Source organism: Prinia subflava, chromosome Z (genome assembly GCF_021018805.1).
Source record: "Prinia subflava isolate CZ2003 ecotype Zambia chromosome Z, Cam_Psub_1.2, whole genome shotgun sequence".
Taxonomy (NCBI): domain Eukaryota; kingdom Metazoa; phylum Chordata; class Aves; order Passeriformes; family Cisticolidae; genus Prinia; species Prinia subflava.
This window is the reverse complement of record NC_086283.1, coordinates 76,297,643-76,314,948: the sequence shown is the minus strand read 5'-3', so window position 1 is coordinate 76,314,948 and position 17,306 is coordinate 76,297,643. Positions and strand designations below refer to the sequence as shown.

The following is a 17,306-nucleotide window of genomic DNA, read 5'->3' as shown; positions in this document are numbered from 1 at the left end:
AATAGGATGAAACAGGGGAGTGGACACAAAGCAAGATGGGCAACAGGGGAATACCAAATAAGAGGAATGTGGGAGGGGTCATCAACCCCCAGCCTATAATTTGAAAACTCTCCTTGAGCCTTGTAGAAGGAGCAGAGGAGCAGCTGATTAACTGAGGGGGGATCAGACATTTGACAAGAAAACTTCTAGGAGGGGAGGAGTGGTAAGGGAAGATTGATATGTAAGGGGTAGTACAAGCTCAGGCAAATCCATCAGGGAAGGGGGACCTAGGGGTAACCATACAGCAAGCAAAGAACAAACCTCAACAGGCGGTCTTCTAGAATTACTCAGCAGTATTCTGTTCACTCTGAAATCAGTGGGAAGATTTCTTTGGACTTCAGTAGGCAAGGAGCCGTTCAAAAATAACTGTCAATTCACCAGAATATTTCCAAAGTAAGTGGGAATCAATTTCCAGTTCTTTTAGGCTTGGTATTCCCACAGCAATTTACACTAATTAAACTTTAGTACCTTTGCAAAACTGAGCATTCAGATTTTGTGCCTGCATACATCCATTTCATGTGCTCACTTTGTCCCTCACTACCCAGGGAGTGACAAGCTGCAAGACCAGCCTTGTTCCACACATCCAGGCATTCCAGCTTCAGACAATATATATCTCAAATTGCACATGGGATCAGATATGAGGTATCTCTTTTTAGTCAATTTAACAGCCTCCATTATGGTAAATCAGTGTGAATGCAATCCTTTGAAATCACTGGTTTTTTCCTGCATAAAACTAGTCAGAAGTCCTGACTAGTAAAGCTCCAGTAAAGGTAGTTTCCACAGTTGAAAAAGGGTGGTGATTTTGCACCTGCATCAAAGACTAGGTTCAGCCCCTTTGTTTAAATTGTATTTGATGTACTCATTCAAACTGTGATACCACTTTGAGCAATGTCCATGGGCCAAAGCCCCTATCATCAGTTCAGTTTTGGCTAAAATTTGGATGCAGAGGTCAGGTTGGCAAAGAGACTCCTAGGAGAAGAACTTCAGTACATATTTTACATGGAACACTTGCCTCTGTGCATTGGTGAACAGAGATGGTTTTAAACATCGCCAAATTCTTTGCTGAATAAGTGTTAGCTAAGTGAGAATGACTGTAGATAGACAGGATTAGTTGTGGACCTGGGTGACAAAGAATGGCAGAAATTCTCCTTCTTAAAACCTCTGAACTGCTTCAGAACCTTTCTTTGGGATTACTTTTTTCCCATTTATCCAGCAGGAGTGCTTATGGCGTGCCAACTTAAACCATAAAATACCCTCCAAGTTCATACTCTCCAGCCACAAACTGATGGTGTTCATCCTGTCCATCTTTGCAATTCTTTTATTGCTTATTCTGTCTTTACAAAGAAATAAGCAGTCCAACTTTGGGGACAAGTGAGACATCTGTTTAGTCTCCGTGCATGATAGTGGGTGGCAGACAGGGAACATCATCATGAGGGTGTCTGTGTGTTGCCATTCGCAGGCAGCCCCATCATCACTTTCAGTGTTCTCCCTGGAATTGGCAGCACCCACTTTGGGATTGGCCACAAGATATCTCCAATACTGAGGTTTTTCCAAGGGAAACACCAATGGCACCAGCCATTCAGAGGCAGGATTAGCAGCCTCATCTGCTGTGACTGGATAATGCATGCCTGCACAGATCTTTTTCCTCTACTCCTTCTTTGGTTCAGCCATGGTTCTTGTTCAGGCAGGTGAGAAGCTCTGGTAACCTTCTTAGGGCCTTTGCTGTCTCCCAGGAGTTGTGGAGAGGGGGAACTTCTCCACTGAGGTTCCAGTCCCAATGCAAATCTCCTAAGAAGCTGTCCTTTCTCTGTGTAGAAGCATGATGAAACTTTATGGATTCGCATGAAAGAATGTTTTGCGTCAGAAAGGCTCAACCCTGACTTAACACATGAGAAAGTGATTAGGGAGACAGGAGAAGCCAAATGTCTCAAGAATAAAGATGAAAAGCTGTGGGATCTGGCTAATTCCAGAAGCAACACCATTTAAGTTATTACTTGATGCCAGTAGTTACAAAAATAGTAAGTATGCACCTCAGCCCGCAGAGGTTCTCTTAAACTGGCTGCAAACAGCCACATCAAAATTTTTGCATGTGTCTGGCATAAAAACCTTTCAAGGAATGCAAGAGATATCACAAGAAGGCTTCTCTCTACTCACTCATGTGCATGTCGCAAAGGATGCATGTGAGCTATTTGTGTTGATAAGGGTGAGACTGCCTTGCTGGGACAATATTCTGGCAAACAGGAAACAATCCAAGCCACTGACTGCACAAGACCATGGTTATTTTCAGGACTGATGCCGAGGCTGACTCGACATCATCTTAGAGGAGTGATAATGGCTTGCCATGGCTCATCTGCTCCTCGCTGGGAAGGAACAGTTGTCAGAGAGGAACAAGCAAGGGAAATGCTTGAATGCTGAGCACGCAACTGCAGAATGAGGTGACACCTATGTAGGAACAGATTTATGTAGTCGAAGATCCTGGATTCCCATCACTAGGCTGTCAGGCAAGCAAAGACCAGTGCCAAGAATAGAGGATAACTGAGATCTGTGTCCAAGCTATGAAGCTGAACCGAATCCAAGATGCCCTACGGCTGTTTTAACTAACTAGGAAAACTTAAACATTCCCCCACAGTCAGACTCAATCTTTTGCACTCATAATACCCCAACAGTTCATCTTGCCGTGATAAAGACTGTCAAGAAACAAATCTACAGTATCTGCAAGGAAGTTTTTGAGCCAGTCAGTAATAATTTGTATCCATGCCTTCAAACTCAGCAAGAATGTGGGGTGGGAATATGTCGTTATATGCATATTCCAGCTGCAAAATATTAAAATCTTCTGCAAACATCATGGCCTAACTCAAAATTTTGGCAGCTACCACTCTCACAGGGATCATCTGCTTATGACACATTCCTTACTTCATTTAAGAGACATGTTTTCAAACAATTGTCATGTGCAATTTCCTCTGCACCTGACATTCTTCTTGCAGGGATGAGACAACTGCAGCAGCTTGGTGGGGTGGAACTCTGACCCTTGTGTGCCACTGTCACATAGTGCACATCCTTGAGCAGAGACAGTTCCTATGCCAGCATCTGTGAAGAGAGCAGGGCTGAAAACATTTATAGAACTGAATACTGCCTTAAGGGACACTATTAGCCATTTCTGGCTGGTTTCTGATAATGTCAGTGTTAATTAGTGTTTTTCTTCTCTATTAGATAGAATGACAATGCAAAAAGGAAAAACTGGGGAGGACTGGGAAGATCATGGTCATGTACAGAACTTCTTCTATCCACCATATTTAAAGGATGCTAGTCCAGGATGGTTGCCTCAATAATTATCAGAGGGCTGGAGCACCTCTCTTAGGAAGACAGGTTGAGAGAGTTCAAGTTGTTCAGCCTGAAGTAAAGGCTATCTTAAGGGGCTCCAGGAGAGCTGGAGAGGGACTAAGGACAAGGGATGGAGGGACAGAAAACAGGAAATGGCTTCCCACTGCCAGAGGGCAGAGTTAGATGGGATATTGGGAAGGAATTCCTGGCTATGAGGGTAGTGAAGCCCTGGCACAGGTTTCCCAGAGCAGCTGTGGCTGCCCCATTCTGGAGATTGTCCAAGACCAGGTAGGACACAGCATAGAGCAGCCTGGGATAGTGGAAGGTGTCCCTGCCCATGGCAGAGAGCTTGGAACAAGATTATCCTTAAGCTTCTTTCTAACCCAAGCCATTCTGTGATTCTGTGCTGAGCCAGTGGGGTCATTCCCCATGAGCCATCCCTGCAGTTTCACCCTGAGGTATCAAGATGCTTCCTGAGAGCTACAAAATTCCTATCAGAATAACCTTAGATAGTCTGAGACAGTCCTCTGTAAACACTAAAATGAGAAAGCCATTTCATGAGTAAACTGAGAAAAAAAATTCTTCCAAAAAAAACCAAAAAAACCCCACCAAATTCCATCTTACATATGCACAAACAGCCTTGTTTTTGCTAACAAGTCTAGTTTCATGCATCTCCCAGTCAAAAGTGATGTATATATAACTGCTATCACATGTAGCAATTAGAAACACCCTGACATCTTGTTCTTTCTTCTCCTTCCCCCTCTCCAGTATTCAAAATGCTTCAGCTGCTAAAAACACTGACCCTCATATCCCATTCCCCTTCATGTCAGCACCAACCAAGTTGCCCTCTTCCTTACCTTTTTTAAGTGTTCAAAGGTAATTTTAAAGAACACCTCATTTAGCTTTAATTTTACTGAGATTCAGCCTGCCCATAAATCAGAGCTGAAGGGGAACTGGAGAGGGTCTCAGCTAATCAAAGCTGCAATCTCTAAAATGTTTAAATATAAATCAAAATAGTTGAAGGCTCTCCAAAGCTTCAATATTCTTTGAAAGCCTTAGTTCTTATTTTCCCTGTGCTTAGCTCTCAATTTCATCCTCATACCTTGAAGGTATTTTCTAAGTATTTTTTAGTCATTTTCTCCAAGACATTGAGCTGCCTGGTTCAAGAATTATATTAAATTTTGACCTGTGAGTGAGTTGCTATGCTCCCAAGTAGGAGTGCTTTGTCCAAATTAAGGTTTTAGGGTTCAACTCCTAAATTGAAGTTTACTAATGACTTTAAGGCTAAAAATGTTCCTAGGATCTATTGAAAACATGACTTTGATCATCCATTCCATATTGCAGTCAGAACTACATGTTCCATATGTCAGAAATGATAAAATGTTTCTGCCTCCCTCTTTTGCATCAGAAGTCTGGAAGTCTGCTAAATTAATCTGCTTACCTATCTTTATCACATCTTATAGTTCTGGAATGGAATATGGGTTAGGTGAGTTAAGAATATAAGCTTATTTCTCTCTCTTCCTCTGTCTTCCCTTCCTGTGTTAAAGTTACTGAGAGAAAGGAAAAAAATTACACATTGTAAAAGATATTAGGTTTAATCTTTCAAGCATGTGAGTTTATCAAAAGAGTTCTCACTGAAAGGCAGATCCTTTCATTCTTCCCAATATGTGGGGTATCAGCATGTCACATCAGTGTGTTTCATTTTGTTAATACAACCAGTCTTTCAGAAAACTCTCTTGTTAGAAGAAAGAATGGGAAATGTAGGGCACAGAAATGTTTGGACACTTTTCTGGGTGTGTGGTGCACATGCATAAACATCCACAGAAGAATGAGCTTCTGTGCAAAACTACAATAACTGTTAACAGAATGTGTACACATATTTTTTTGTAATAACAACAAATATTCTGCATTTAACAGATACACAAAGGTTATGCAGTTATGCAAATCAGGATTTAAGAATATGTCTTGAAACATACCATATTTATACTTCTGCCATCTAGGACAGTTCTTCAGTTATTGGGTAATATCCTCAGATCTCCTTTAGAGATCCTTAAGTTAGGGCAGATGAACTTCAATAAAAATACTTAAGATATGTGTATGGGTTGGTAGATTGTTGGACAAAATTTTCCACACATTTTTGCTTACTTTAATTACGAAACAGATTTCTTTATATTAAACAGAATTTTGCAACCAGAGTGGTTTCAGCTGCTTCACACAACAAGAAATTATGGGGGATTTTAATCATGCAGAGAGTGCACTTCCTATCAACAAAATATCTGATGGATCTTCAGCTGCATGTGGGCAAGGCTGACTGCAAACTCTGGTTTGCTCTAACATTATATAGGTAGTCAGAATGAAAGTCCAGGACACTATCCAACTGAAGGGGCTAGTGATCCCTGAAAGAAACAAATCCAATCTGGGAAACAAAAAGGGAAAGGAGAAGGGAGAAGAAAAGGGGAGAAAGAGAGAAAATATTTCACTCCCATATCTATTAACATAATAGAATGGAAAATGTAGGATCCTTGGGCTGACTGAAAATCAACTTTTTATCTTTAGACGATGTTCATTACAAAGCTCTCTTTTTTTTGGCCTGACCTCATAGGTAGCTCTCACTTTTCTCTTTCTACAGAAGATCAGTTGCAAAATATTTAATTTCTCAGCAGCTGTCTTCATTCTATTTGGTAAGAGCCTCACAGAAATAATGAAAAACCTGTTTCCTGGAAAATTAAGTCTTTTGCATCACATTCTCATGGGGTTTTGCATTATTGTCATCCAATACAAAACTAGAAAAATCAAAGCAGAGAATAATAAATAAATAGTAAAGAGTAATCAAATAAATTAGTAAAGACTTCATAGCATCTTGCTTTGGTACTCTTCTGAAACAAAACCTCATTAATATGAAGTAAGTTTTGCAAAGTGTTAGCACTTGAGAGAAGACACTTCCATAGGTGAGGCATCATTCAGCTAGACTTTTCTGAATGAAATGCAAAGGAGAAAGAAAATGCATTTTTTAAACAGTTTGCACCAAATATGTACACAGACAATGTGTACATAAGCAAAAAAGTCTTCCTTGAAAATATGGAATAAAACAGTTTTCCAAATTTACAATAATTAGGTACACATAAAGCAATATAAAGGAAAGAAAAATATTGCCAAAAAAAGAAGAATGTAAAAGTGTTACCCTCAACCACATTAAATTTTCCAAGGCTGCATACACTCTGGAAGGGAGGGCATCTTCTTATGCATACAGGATATTAGGTCCTAGGATGTCCATAGTGGCAAAACAAAGGTGAGGGGAGAAACTCAAAGTACTTTTAGCATGATAGCCAGTGAGTTTCTGAGCAGAGAGATGTGAATCAGGACCAGAGGTGTAGGGAATTGTGCCTGATGACACAGTTTCTACTGCTCCAGCTTTCCCCAGGGCTGCAGAAAGCTGTGCCCATCCTAAACTAAACCACCAGAGAGCCATTTGAAATCCCTCCGGAAAACAGAATGCTGAGGGAAAAGGCAGCAAAAATGTTGTCCCTTCATTCAATAAGGAGGAAAAGTAATTTCTTTTCTTTCATGTTGTGAGCTTGGCTGACAGCTAACCAGACTGCAGATGTCACTTGCAAGTGTGCAAATATTGTAATACATTAGTAATATAAATATTACTAATGAATGACAGGTATCAAAATGGAAATTTTCTCAGGACTTTGTAGGATCTAGGTAAACCACAAATCAGACATGGATGTGCTGACAGACAGAAAATACAGACCATTGTATTGCACTTACACAAGGACCTGTGGCATAGGAATATATTAATTTTTAATGGAAAATGTTATTCTTTATGGTCAGTTCTTTCAGCAGAATAATTTATCAAGACTGACATCAATCAGATACACTAAGGATTGATGTTAAAGTGAAAGAGGGAGGGGGACATCTAATATTTACAAATTACACAGCTTTTAAAATGCCACTAATTAGAATCAAGTGCAATTACAGTGTATTTAAATGAGTATTAAAGTATTTGTATTGCCAGTTTGCAAATTCAGCATCTTGAGAAGCCCAAATGGATTTTCATGTAATTATTGTCATTAACTCAAAGAAGTAAATGCCCAGCAAAGAGTCTGCTTAAAAAAAAAAAAAAAAAAAAAAAAAAAAAAAAAAAAAAAAAAAGCAAGTGCATAAGTGTATAATCAAATCGCATCTTCATGCTTAATTCCTCACATGATCTTCTAAAATATACACCTCATAACTGCCGCGTACCTTGGTGACACAGCCCAAGCTTCCTTTCTGCATAGCATTAGCATCAGGGTATCTATATTTGGGGTCTCAGAAGTTTCTCTTAGGAAGGTGACATTGAGAAATTTTCTTTCCCTGAAGCTTATTTTTCTCCTTTTCATGCTAGGAGAACCCTTCCTGCCTTTTTCTACAAATACTAGGAACAAAAGCTTTGCCAAACATTCTTATTCTCATGACTGTTATGCTTTTTCTACAAGAAATCACAGGTATTATGTGTTCCACACTGAATCTCAATCAAAATGGCCCGCAGTTATAAAATCAAAGAATCACAGATTTGGAAGAGGCCTTAAAGCTCATCCTGTTTCACCCCCTGCCATGGACACCTTCCACTATCCCACGTTTCTCCAAGCCCCGTACAACCTGGCCTTGGACACTTCCAGGGATCCAGAGGCAGCCACAGCTTCTCTGGGCAACCTGTGCCAGGGCCTCCCTCACAGTAAAGATTTTCTTTACAATAAATGAGGTGATCCAGTTCTTCACTTCTTGTTAAATTTGAATGTGCTTTGGCAAGGTGAGTTTTAGAAGCTGATAAATAATAGAGACCAGAAACAGCTGGAAATTCCAGGCTGAAAAATGGCTTCTGTGTTTGACACCATTGACATGTGGCCTCAGTGAGCCCCTCAGTCTCCATGATCCATTAGCAAAATGGGCACAGGAGTCCGTATGTTTGAAAATGTTCTCATCGTCCTTCAGTGAAAGTTGATATGAAAGTTCAAATCACTGATCAGTTCCAGGAGTAGCATGTGGTACTTTATAAAAGAAAACCCTCAATCTACTCCTTAGAGATCATGAGCCTGTGAATGGCATAGGACTGTCCTTAAGACCAGCTGGCCTTTACAGCAAGATAATTTAGAAGAATGTCGGGAGAGCAGGAATTTTGGCATTGGCTGAAATAGGAAAAGTGAAAAAAGAAAACAACGATTACGTTAGCCTATCTTTAATGGGGATGCAACTATAGGCCAGGAAGTCTATCAGGAATCTGTTCTCTATATAACAAACCTCTGCCTCAAGGCAGACATTGCATAGTTACTGGTAACAAACAATATGACATTCATAGTGCTCCACAGCCCTAAGAGCTGGATTTGTGTGAACCTCATAAAGTTCAACAACGCCATGTGCAAGGTTCTGCACCTGGTTTGAGGCAATCCAAAACACAAACACAGGCTGGACAGAGAATGGATTGAGAGAATCTCCAAGATGAAGAACTAGGGAGTGTTGGTGGATGAGAAGCTCAATGTGATCCATCAATGATCACTGGTAGTCCATAAACCACATGAGAGAAGGAGATGGAGAAGGACTTTGGAAAGTGCATGGTGTGGTAATACAAGGGGAAATTACAAGAGGAAACACTTTCAGGGGACAGGGTTAGATTAATATTATGATTTTGGGAAGAAAGTCTTCCCAGTGAGGGTGGTAAGGCCCTGGCACACGTTGTCCAGAGAAGCTGTTACTGCCCTATCCCAACTGGAAGTGAAGTGAAGTGAAGTGAAGTGAAGTGAAGTGAAGTGAAGTGAAGTGAAGTGAAGTGAAGTGAAGTGAAGTGAAGTGAAGTGAAGTGAAGTGAAGTGAAGTGAAGTGAAGTGAAGTGAAGTGAAGTGAAGAAGTGTCCAAGGCCAGGTTGGATTGAGCTTGGAGGTACCTGGTCTAGTAGAAGATGTCCTTGCCCATGGCAGAAGGCTTGGAACTGAATTATCTTTAAAGACACCTTCCCCTTTAAAGATCCCTAGCAGCCCAAACCATTCCATGATTCTATCATTTTATGATTCACCTCTCTTTTAGAGATTGCCAATATTTGCTCAAGATAAAAATAACTATTTATTTTTGTTAAGTAATGGTGGCTTTAGAAAACAGTCTGATCAAGGAACTGCTTTCACCAGGTTCAGATGCTTTCACTCATAGTCTCAGTGCTTACCCCATTGTCTCACAAGGAATATTTTTTCTCTTGATTGCTACAAGTAGGTCCTTGTTCCATATAGATGCTATACCTGCTCTCAAACTGATGCATGAACTTCAACTGCTACAAGAGCAATTTCAAACTTAGAAATGTCGGTGTCTAGTGCAGGGCTTTGCTTTATAAACATTCCTTTGTTAATGAAATTGGAGAAGTTCAAAGAAGAAATTTTCCATGAGTAATTCCTCATGTAAGCACTACTTAAAAGTCCCTTTTCTCAAATTCGCTTTGACAGCTGCTTGGGAAATAAAAATAAAAATAAAAATAAAAATAAAAATAAAAATAAAAATAAAAATAAAAATAAAAACAAAAACAAAAATAAAAATAAAAATAAAAATAAAAATAAAAATAAAAATAAAAATCATCTTAGCCTTATTTCTATATCAACAGTGTGAACATCTGCAGGTTCAGGCACTGGAACCCAAATTTCTGGGTCATCATCCAGCATGATGCTGTCTGCTGGAGCAAACCCACACAAGGGAACAAGACCCAGGCTAGTGGTCACCTAGTGGAGACCACCACTTTCAGAGGACACTGAGGAATCTCTGATGCCATTAGCTAAAGGGAAACACCACTTGGTGGTGTCTGTATATTTCTCAAACTCTTCAAAACCCCTTTTTCTTTCCTTAATGACGTCCAAAGCTGATTACACCTGCTGCCTCTTAGAGACAGATTGCCATTTCAGGCAAAGGGAGCCGGAACTTCATGATCTGTTTCTACAGCACCCTGTGAAACAGTCATGGGATCTCCAAGAATTTCTGAAGTACAGATAATTAATCTGACAGACTCCATGGGGGGCTGTCAATCAACAGCGAGCTGTTCACATCCCCTCTGTCAGGTTCCCATCACTGCAGGGAGCTGTTGCCAGGTCTCCAGCAGCTAGAGCAGAGGGGAGAGGAAACAGCCATGGCCAGGTGGTAGAGCCTGGGCCAGGTCCCTGAACAGGCTAAAGAGGCAGCTCCCCAGGGCAGGTTATTGCTGCAGGACAACAGGAGGAAAATGAGAGAGAAGAAGTAAAAGTTGGCATGTCCCTGCAGATGGTGCACTTTTGAACACTTCAGTGTCAGCTGACAATCCACATTGTCTGCATATCCCACATTTCCCAGAGCTTTTCCACCCTAACTCGTGTCCAACTCTCCTGCCCTGCCTTTGTCACTCTCCTGATATGAGTGGCCTGAGGCAAACATTCACCCAGATTTAGAGGAGCTTAGGGGTAGATGAAGCTGATCTCTGAATGTAGATTCAGAGCCTGAAGCCATTGAGGACATACAGTAAAGCACCTGAGCTGTGGGTACCTACAGATCTCCCTGCTGCCATGAGCTGCCCCACAGAATTGTTGTGTCAAATCCATTATGAACCACAAAAACAGGCAATGTGTGAAAAGAAAATAAGAAGTTAATGAGGGGTTGAATGCACAGACAACACAAGAAAACATGGGTCCGGAAGCCTGAGGAACAGCCCTGTGCGCCACTGTCTCCATCAAAAAAAAAAAAAAGTGCTTTTCTGATGTTCAAACTGGATAATGAAAAAATGTGAATCATGCAAAAAGCCCAGTGCTCATTTCACTGCCCTACAGTTTTAACACAAAGACTTTCCAAGAGATATATATTCCTATTGTGATGACTGATCTTTAAGTCTTCAGCTATGTCCCTCCCTTGAAAAAGGAAGTGATGGAGTGCTGTTAGCATTGCCTTGTGTCCCTTTGATTTCAGCACTTGAAATATTTCCCTTGTCACTGGGACTGGCCACAGCAAAGACTGGCTAAAAAAAACACTCCCTGAAAATCAAAAGAGTGGAAGTTACAAGGAGTAGGTTTGAGCTTTGCAGTGCACCCAGGACACATGGAGCTTTGAAGTCCAGCTCCTAGGAAAAGTGGCTGGTTTAAAATCAAAACAGTAATGTTTTTATCACTTCTTAATCTTGAATTAGTGAAGAAAGACAAGAAGAGAAAAATAAATCTAACTAGGCTTTGAGTGGACATTGTATTGAGATGATATATTCAAAGCCATATTATAGAATCACAGAATGGTTTGGGTTGGAGGGACCTTAAAGCTCATCCCATTCTACCCTCTCCCATGGGCAGGGACAACTTCCACTACCCCAGGTTGCTCCAAGCCCTGTCCAGCCTGGCCTTGGACACCTCCAGGGATGGAGCATCCAAAGTTTTTCACTATTCCTTCAGGTAAGAAAGAGGATGTGTGAGCAAGAAAATGACCTTGAATCATTGATGTTCTCGTCCTTGTATAAAGATATAAAACTGATGGATTTTTAAAAATAGCTTATTTTGTATTTTTATTATGTCTAGTCTAAAGCATTGTCTGACAACAGACAGTCTACTGAAATGTAAGATAAGAAAAAGTAAAGTATCTGAAAGGGGAACTTTTAAGTGTTTCAACAGCACCAGTGCTTAACCTTTGGTCTTCAGAAAACCTGTCTTAAAATTTAAATACTAGCACTCAAATTGACTCACATGGTCTTTACAAAACAGTTCAAAGATTATTCACTGAAAGTCTCAGCAAGTACAAGCACTGAAATACCAGAACTGAAAATGTGAGTGCCTGTTGTTGAGATTCTGTTTGTCAAAAGGATGTACAAGAATTTAGAAAACTTGTAAGAGGAAGAAGGACAATTGCTGGAAAACCCTTGTAGGTTACTTCTATACATTGCTTTTCCTATATGTCATAAATAATAGAGAGGAGAGAAGCCAGGTTGCATCCCTTTCTATCTTATGCCTTTATAAGATAGAAAAGACTGTAAAGATTTCCATAAATAGCTATTTTCTGTATTAAAAGCTGCCTGTGGAGAATGTTTCTACCCTGGTTTCCAAAGAAAACAAGGACTTAACAAGATCCAACTTATGTGCATATCATCTCATCTCTTTCTGTCCCTCTGACAACTTTTGAACTTGTTTCCACAAAATTTGTTTGAATTGTACATGTTTCATGAAAATTTACTGCCTGGGGGAAGACAGGGACTTGATTAGTTGCATCAGACAGAATAAGAGAGACTCCAGTTACCCTTTATCAAAATGTGGAGAATCTGTGTTGGGCAGAGATATTATTCATATCACAGCTAAAGGAAAATCTTAAACTGACACCCTAGTTTAACCAGAAAGTTCAAACCTGAGATATACATCCACAAAAACACATGGTTTTGTTAATTCTGTTGCTCATGGAATAGCTTGTTCCCACTTACATCTTTAGATGAAGATATTAGCAAAGATGACACTTCTTCCATTACATTTTTGGAAACTGTAGTTTCCAAAAATCATCAGCTTTTGACAGCAACAGGAAAAAAAAAGCCTTTTAGAGATCTTTTAGACCAGTGACTCTTCTGGACCATGTATGCAAACAAACTCCTTACACAACCATACGTCTTATTTCATTGTGCTGAAATATGACTGGCGAGCATTTGGACCAGCATTCCACAGCTCCTCTGAGTGCAGGCTGGGTGTGTTGTACACAAAGAAAGGAATCAAGGTGTTTCCCTTTGTGTTGACTCTGGGAGATCCTTTAAGGCACAACAGAAAGGAGCTACTTTCTGTTCACCACCTACTTTCTGTTCACTGAGCTGCCAGACCATAACAGTGGTCCCAGCAACCTGGTCCTTTATCCCATGGGCCCTTGGTGCTTCTCAAAGGTTTTTTGCATCTGGACAAGTTCTTGGTATGTTGCCCCATAAATACATTCACCCTTCATTTACTGATCTCCCATAAAAACATTTGACACCGTCCCCCACAGTATCTTTCTCTCTAAACTGAGATGGATTTGGTGGGAGAACTATTACATGGATTATGAAATGGTGGATGGTCACATCCAGAGGGTTGTGGTCAGTGGCTCAGGGTTCCAGTGGACATCAGGGACACGTGGTGTCCCTCAGGGGTCCATATGGGCACCAGTGTTATTGAATACCTTCATTAATGACACAGACAGAGGGATCAAGGGCACCCTCAGGGAATTTGCTGATGGCACCAAGCTGAGAGGTGCAGTTGACCCACCTGGAGGATGGGATGGCATCCAGAGGGACCTGGACAGGCTGGAGCAGTGGCCCACAGGAATCTCATGAGGTTTAACAAGGCCGAGTGCTGGAGCTGCACCTGGGATCAATCCAGGCTGGGGATGAGCAGAGGGAGCAACTCTGGGAGAAGGACCCAGGGTGCTGTGGGTGAGAGCTGGACCTGCCCCAGCCCTGAACCCCCCGTGCCCTGGGCTGATCCCATAGCCCAGGGATGTGCCCAGGATTCTGCCCCTTTGCCTCTGTATTCAGGTGAGACCTCACCTGCAGAGCTGCCTCCAGCCCTGGCTCCAACAGCACAAGGATGTGGAGTGAATCTAGACCAGGCAGGTCAGAGGGCTGGAGTCCATCTGCTGTGGGGAACAGCTGAGAGAACTGGGATTGTTCAGCCTGGAGAACAGGTAGCTTCTAGGTGACCTAATTGAGGCCTTCAGTACCTGCATAGAACTGACAAAAAATATGGAGAGGGAATATTTATAAGGGTCTGGAGTGACAGGACAAGGGGGAATAGGTTCCCCACTTCCCAGGGGGCAGGGTTAGATGAGATATTGGAAAGAAAAATATTCCCTGTGAGGGTGGGGAGGCCCTAGCACAGGTGTTCTAGAGCAGCTATGGCTGCCCCATCCCTGGAAGTCTCCAAGGCCAGATTGGACAGGGCTTGGAGCAACTTGGGATAGTGGAAGATGTCCCCGCCCATGGCAGAAGGGGTTGGAACTGGATGGTCTTTAAGGTCCATCACAAATATGGATATATATTCATATACAAACCATTCTGTGATGTTATTTTCCTGATGTCACTCTTGCTCTGTGGTTCTCCAGCATTCCTGACTCCCATATCTCTTTGCTTTAGGAAGACGTGACCAGGAGGCATCCCCAGTTACCAACACACTGCAGGCTGAAGCAGACAGGCTCGACTCTGCAGGAGGACAAATCATTCCACATTTCCCTGGTGAGTTCAGGCTCCCTGACTGGGTGCTGCTTCCTGCCGATAGAAGACTCTCATTTGAGTACGCTGTTCACCTCTCTACTAGGCCAGATGCTCTCATTCAGGCCAGAAATTCATGTAATTTGCAGAGAAGGCAGTTTCCTTCCAGCTCTTTCAAAGTAGTTTCTCAGGGAAGCACAACCAACCATACCCCTTCACTGGAGGATACCCTGGCAGCCAGCACACTGGGTGGAGGATCCTTGTCATGTGTTTGCAGCACTATGGACACATACAGGCACTGCAAGGCTCTCAGTCTGCCCTGCAGTTCTGACACCCTCAAGGTTCACTTTCAGGATGTTGTAAGGAGCAATTACACCTCAAAATTAAAACATATTTAGTTCATTGCAGGATATATGGGAAATGGGGTGGTAAAAGGGCTGTGCCATAACTAAAAGGCCACCACTTCTCACTACAATTACTACTCAGAGATAGGACAGTTGTGTCCACACATTGCCTGTAGTAGCAGAGCTTCTGCTTGGGACTCTCTCTCCTTAGAAGCACAGAATAGTTTGGGTTGGGACACCTTCCACTAGCCCAGGTTGCTCCAAGCCCCATCCAACCTCACCTTGGACACTTCCAGGGATCAGGGACAGCCACAGCTACTCTGGGCAACCTGTGCCAGGGCCTCACCACCCTCACAGGCAGGAATTCCATCCCAATATCCCATCTGTCCCTGCCCTCTGGCAGTGGGAAGCCATTCCCTATGTCCTGTCCCTCCATGCCTTGTCCCAAGTGCCTCTCCAGCTCTCCTGAGCCCCTTTAGGCCCTGGCAGGGACTCTGAGGTCTCCCTGGAGCTTTCTCTTGTGCAGGTGAACACCCCCAGCTCTTCCAGGCTGGCTCCAGAGCAGAGGGGCTGCAGCCCTGGGAGCATCTCCATGGGCCTCCTCTGGACTGGTTCCAGCAGCTCCACATCCTTGTGCTGTTGGAGCCAGGGCTGGAGGCAGCTCTGCAGCTGGGGTCTCACCTGAGCACAGGGACAGAGGGGCAGAATCCCCCCTCTCCTGCTGCCCATGCTGGGGGATCAGCCCCGGATGTAGTTGGCTTTCAGGGCTCAGTTGATGGGTCATGTTGAGCTTTTCTTAACATGGTTTAGTCTCTAAAAGGTTAAGCAGGGCATGGGCATCGAGGTTATTCCCTTCAGCTTGGACACCATGTGGGTGTAACCCACAGCCTTTCAGGAGAAATGGCTTCACCTTTTACAGTTAGTCTCTGAGAGATGCAAATGACTCCACTCAGTGGGCCCTGGCAGTGAAAGATTCCAGTCTGTGACTGGTAATGGTCACATCTGACTTGTGGAATTTTTTTTAGGAAAAACCATGCCTAGGGATGAATATAAATAGTATAACACTGTAGCCCGTCCCCCTCCTTCTCTATCAAATAACAAATTATCAATTCAATAAGAGTCAAGAAGAGTATGTTTAAATCACAAACTGCAAATATTGGCTTATTTTGAGCTAGTTGATATGAATTAACAATCATATTAAAAATTTCTTATTTTCTGGAAATGCATTTCATCTGCCTTCGCATGATGGCAGCCAAGAAAATTTTGTTCAGATTTTCCAAGGTGATTCACTTCCTGGCTTCTAACACAACTGGTAAATGTCAGGTGCCAAAAATTTCTTCAAGATTTTTGAGCTAGAATGGAAGTTCCATTCCAAAGCATAACTTTAATAATTGTTCACACTACTGTTTTTCTATTTTTGGGTCTTCTTAAGAAGACCTCACAAAAATTAGATTGTTTGGTTGATATCTTCAGTACATTTTCAAACTCCTGGGGGAAATGTCAGATGCAGTTCTGATTTTGAAGGTCATTTAGGGACATGAACTTCACAGTTGTTGAAGATGTCCTGTTTTTCCCTATTCATTCCTTCCAACACTGCAGCACAGAGGCAACACTCACAGTGTTTTAGTGTATTTTTAACCCTTCTTAAATTCCCTTTCTGAAAGCAATTTGACCAAAGGCTCTTATTTTTGGAATATGCTAGCTGTCTTTCTCCTAAAACAGATTTGCAAATTGGAAGTCCAAATAAGCACTGAGGTGCTTAAAAACATCTGGTGTCTTTTGTACCACTGATGGGTCTGAGGGGCAAAATCTTCTAAGTGTGGCAGTAAAGCAGAGACAACCAAAGCAGGTGAATTATGGTCTGCAGGTGAATACAGGTCACCTCACTCTTGAGAAAGAAGAAGCTTTGCCATTTTACTTCCCAGTAAGAGCTGCAGAACTCTGTAGGCTCTTTACAGATTCCATTGCCATGTGCACTTGGCTTATTAATTAAAACATATTCTTTACTGTTTTCAATACATTAAATTGAATGTGGCTAATGAATATCCAGCTGCACTATTCTTTCTTTATACATAACAATTTAGAATCATAAATTGCACTCATTTCAACCCAGGAACATTTTTCCCATTATATGGCTGCTGGTGATAATGTATCAGACAGCAATAATGATGCTTGATTTTCATAAGCTGCACTAAATGGTAAGTGCTCAGAGCTACATATTTTGATTAGCAGACTAAGCAAACCATGACATGAGAATCCTTATTTACACTGACTACTAAGGATTTTTTCACAAGGTGATTTATTTAGGCAGAGGGACACTTTAAGTGTACCTGACCTGCTTTTACTGAGTTCTAGATCATCTCAAGCTGGACATCTGTGAAATACAAAGCACTTGAGTGACTCTCTTATCTAAGCAAGATATGCAAAAT

The 17,306-nt window shown here is 41.9% G+C and overlaps 1 long non-coding RNA gene across 1 annotated transcript in view; it reads right to left on the bottom strand.

Moving 5' to 3' along the window:
* Nucleotides 1-17,306, bottom strand: part of LOC134564577 (uncharacterized) — a 102,078-nt gene that overhangs the window by 34,549 nt on the left and 50,223 nt on the right. The gene's annotated exons all lie outside the window — the stretch shown is intronic.